Below are 5,181 nucleotides of genomic sequence, written 5' to 3'. Positions count from 1 at the left end.
CTCACAGAGGACTTTGTGTGAGTGGGAAATAAACCTTAATTAGGTTAATTCGCTAAGGTTTTTGTTACTGCTGCAGCACTTAGCCTTTTCTCACTTCTATAGCCTGAAATCCTTCAGTGATTTCCCATTGCTCTTAGGGTAAAACACAGTCATGAATACAGCTTGTCTCCCATGGTGTTTCCAGCGTGTAGCAAAATGCAAGACACAGAGTACATGCCCACATGCTCATTGAGCAAATAAATGGTGGAATAAGCACCAGTCTTTAGTCTGGGGCTTCTTTCTTCGGCCCTGAGATCAGCAGACAGCTTGATAAAGTTGTGTGAAGGCCCTAAACCCCAAGTGCTCCGGGCCAGGGCTCATGAGCTAGTCAACTGACAATTTGTGGGGAGGTCTTTTGCTGGAAGGCTGGAGTCTTTGGCCATCCAGAAATGTATGGATAAGTGAAGTCTACTCCCTGCAAGAGCCTGTCAAACTGTTGCTGATGGATCTTACTGCAGCTAAGATTTACAAGGACAAATGAGGGACTCATTTCTACACATACTGAATCTTTGCTCATAAGATATAATTAACCCACGTACCACCACTCACCTGGTTAAAATACCAGTTGCAAACACAGCATTTCGGAGGAAGTAACCTCTAAAATGATGACGGATATCACCATGTTGCTGCCTATGGCTTTCTCCTGCAGATTTGTTTAGAAAGCTAGCATTAAGAATGTTTTGGGCTTAAGATGGAAAGAAAAAAATCAAAGTTTCTTGCTTGATGTACCTTCTTTGAGATTTACATTGGGAGACACAGCCTTTTTCTTACAAAGGCATTTGTATGATTGGTTTTGTACTAGCTACTTAAATCCTTTTGGATCTGTATTTCCAGATAGGAGTGGAGTAGGGGTGGGATTAAGTCTGATTTGGCACTGATGGAAATAGCATGTAAAAATGCTGTGCATAAGGGGAGGAGAAAAGATCCCTCCATGGGGAGTTGGAGGTTGGCAGCAAACATTAGGGTGCCTTTGCACCACTGGGTATCACACACGTCCTGTCTCAGTCTGACTGGACTGTAGTCTTGAGGCCCCTTAATATATTGACAAAGTGTTGCTTTTGTATACTTCTGCTCATTTCTGGGGCTTGTACTTCTGATTCTTAGTGGGGCCTCTTTCCTGTTAGGTAGCTGATCCTGAGGAGTGGGGTAACTTCTGATCCCAGCCCTGTCTTCTGATCCCAGCCCTGATGCCTCAGGTGCTGTCAGCTACAGCAGCTGCACTGCCTAAGGAGCTCTTCCCTCTGGTTACTGGTTACCCTTACTAGTTACTGTTGTTTTTGTACATTCTCAAACTTCCTTTTTATGGTTACTCCTCAGTCCTTTGCAGGTACCTCTCTTATTTACTCAGAACTCAAGGAGATCTTGATGATGTAAACAGTGTTGACCCCATCTTGGAGGATCAGGGGGAAAGGAGGCCAAACCACAGAGTAGTTCAGGATCCATGCAGTGCGGCAGGCAGCAGCAAATCCAGGCTTTGGTCTCAGGGCTAGCTTGATTCGATCTTCATCCCAGCTATTTGCTTGTGTTTTCTCCCCCCAAATTACTCCAAAGGTTGCAATTTTAGTACAACTTCCATCTCTTATGAGTTCTTGACTTTAAAAAAAAAATTTTTTTAACATTTATTTATTTTTGAGACAGAGAAAGAGAGAGCATGAATAGGGGAGGGTCAGAGAAAGAGGGAGACACAGAATCTGAAACAGGCTCCAGGCTCTGAGCTGTCAGCACAGAGCCCGACATGGGGCTCGAACCCATGGACCGTGAGATCATGACCTGAGCCGAAGTCGGACGCTTAACCGACTGAGCCACCCAGGCGCCCCTTGACTTTTTTTTTTTAAGTTTATGTATTTATTGAGAGAGAGAGAGAGAGAGGCAGGCAGAGGGAGAATCCCAAGCAGGCTCCGTGCTGTCAGCACAGCCTGATCACTGTAGCATGATATCACAAACCAGGAGAAAGCAAGAGTTTGACACTTAACTTACTGAGCTACCCAAGCGCCCCAACTTCTTTACTTCTAAAGTTACTTGCAACCTGAAGTCTCTGTCAAGCTGGTCAGCTGGTGGAATCTGATGCTTTTGGCTTAGACTTCCAATGTGTCTATTCATTCCAGATATTGGATAATTGCTCCTGTTACTTCTTTCCCCCAATCCTATCCAGTTTTTATCCTAAGTCAAGTTCCATTATAACTTCTGCCTCCCCCCCATGAAGCCCTCTGCAACATTGTAGCCTGCATGGATCTCTTGGTAAGGTCAGGGACCGATTTAGAATCTCATTGCTTTTTCCTGGTTTTATGGGGATGTGGTAATCTTTCCTATTTCCTTGCAGACAGGGGGATGTCTTTCTCTACTTCTCACTTCTCTTTAATAACCTGAACAGTTTTAAGCAAACTAAATACTGACTGGGTAAGTTTGCCTTCTTAGTTCTGGAAATAATTTTTTACATTGAAAGCAGTATGGATATAAAAGGGCCAACTGAAAAAAAATACTAATTCACAGGATACATGTGCTCTAATGTTTATAGTAGCATTATCTACAACCGCCAAATTATGGAAACAGCCCAAGTGTCCAGAGATGGATGAATGGATAAAGAGGCTGTGGGGTGTATGTGTGTGTATGTGTGTATGTGTATGTATGTATGTATATATATATATATATGTATATATGTGTGTATATATATGTATATATGCATATATATATGTATGTATATGCATATATATACATACATACACACATACATATGTATACATATGTATATATATACATATGTATGTATATACATATATATATATATATACACATACATACACACACATACATATATATATATAATGGAATATTGCTCAGTCTAAAAAAAGAATGAAATCTCCCATTTTACAGTGACATAGATGAAACTGGAGAGTATTAAGCTAAGTGAAATAAATCAGTCTGAGAAATACTGTACGATTTCACTCATATGTGGAACTTAAGAAACAAAAGAAGCAAAGGGGAAAAAAGAGAGAGAAGCAAACCAAGAAATGGAATTTTAACTGTAGAGAACAAACTGATGGTTACCAGAGGGGGAAGTTGGGGGAGGGGGGATGTGTGAAATAGGTGAAAGGGATTAAGGAATGCGCTTCTTATGATAAGCACTGGGTGTTGTGTGAAAGTGTTGAATTACTATACTATATACCTGAAAGTAATATTGTATTGTATGTTAACTGACTGGAATTTAAATAAAAGCACAAAAAAGGGCTAGTTGAAAAATGTGATAAACTCCACTAACCATAAGGCTTATGAGCTGGATTAATTTGTCTCATTCCAGGATCTCAGATGCTTTATTTGTTTATTTGTTCCCCATTTCCCCATTGGTGATGATATTAAATCATGGTGAAGCTTTGGGTTTTACCACAATCCTTTTTTGACATTTATTCACCAAAACTTTTAAAAGTAGAATTAAGGATAAATTTGGTCCATATTTGTTTAAAATATAGATTATTAGGTCCCATCCTAGACCATCTGATGCTTGAGATGACCTCTCTAGGTCATCTTAATAAAACATTAAAGTTAAATAAACACTGTCCTATGGGGTTTTCATTGCTAAATAAAAAGATGCGATTATGTTTGACTTCAAAGCATATGCCCAGGCAATAATAAATGGAGGATTTGGAAAGATTAGATGTCTAGGTGACCCAAATGTTTTATACTGAAATGTGTAAGGTGTCTTGTTTGCTAGCTTAGATCTTTTAAAGATCATGGTTCTTCAGCTCCTAGCACCTTTTGGATACATCACCCTGAATACGTGTTTGAATCTTTAAACCAGTATCATCATCTCCAGATAAGTGTTGAGAGTCACACTGGAAGGCTTTGGTAGTGCTAAAATGGGATTTTAGTCTGGCTGAGAAGCTTCTTGGGTTTTCCAAGGTGCTTTCCTTTTGGTTTTTCCTTTCCAGCTTAAGTTAACTTTCTCTCAATTTTTAAGATGGAAAGATCACCCAGAATGGTCTCTCTCCTACAGCTGTTGGAGATAGCTAATAGGGTTGGTGTGGAGTGCTTATTAGCTCCCTTGGGCTTAATAGCTGCAAAGGTCAGGGCAGACTAGCTACTATCACAGGGTCATAGCATGAATGGCATCTGGTCAGGAAAGATAAATACAACAAGACGGGGAGCAAAGCAAGGTTATTATTACAAGAAGTGTCACCCAGATGATAATGAAAGTCAAACAGTAAAAAAATCACTCAAATCATGACCGCATCCAAAAGGAAAGTAACCACTACACCTTCCGGAATTTACCACAGCGTTGTGATTGTTTGGCCATTAAAATGTCACTTGCAGAAATGAATAGTTGGGAATGCTGACTTCAAGTGAAATAGTTTTTTGATTTTTCTCAAAATATTCCAAGCATTATTGAATGGCAAGTTTAGGTCCCTGGAGAAATAATTACGACTTAAAGCCTCTTTGAAATGTAGACCCAGCTCTCTCTCTTTCTCTGTCTTTATCACACCTAGTTCATGAAAAATTTTCTTCAGAATCATTTGAGGAACCATGCTAATGAGGACTTGAATTTCCAGTACTGTACCTACTGCTGTGTATTACTGGTGACAGTGTATTTCTACTGTGGCTCTCCATGGAAAGATGGCCCATTCCAGGAAGATGGCCTCCATTAGCCTTTAGAATTCCATCTTCCATCTTCAATGCTTCTTGAGACAGAATAGATACATGTTCAGATTAAAGTATCACGTGGCCAGCAGTAGCACCCCCTCCTTGAAGTCCCTTGCAACTTTCATGAAAATGCGTATGACAGCACAGAAAATGAGTACAAGGGAAGATGTGGAAATTTACAATGATAACAGAAAGAACACTGGTGGCAAATGCCAGAATCTTGGAGGAATCCCTTCTCATTATATAAAAGGCAAGTGGAATAGATTCAAGGAATACTATGGCATGCCCAGATTTTAGATCACACAAGAATGACGACTGAAAAATGTAGGGAGATGAGACAGTCTCCACTCTCTAACTGTCTCTAGACAGAGACCCAGGGTTTGTATCCCCCAGAAAAACGAGAAGTGGCCTTATGTTGCAAGGTGGACCACGAAGTGGCCAAAGTATTCTTTTCCCATCACGACCTTATTTTTCTGCATACATAGGAGAAGGAAATCTTGGACACCAGTG

This window comes from Panthera pardus, unplaced genomic scaffold (genome assembly GCF_024362965.1).
Source record: "Panthera pardus isolate Hobbes unplaced genomic scaffold, ASM2436296v1 HiC_scaffold_2, whole genome shotgun sequence".
Lineage (NCBI taxonomy): Eukaryota > Metazoa > Chordata > Mammalia > Carnivora > Felidae > Panthera > Panthera pardus.
Note: the sequence above shows the minus strand (reverse complement) of the source record.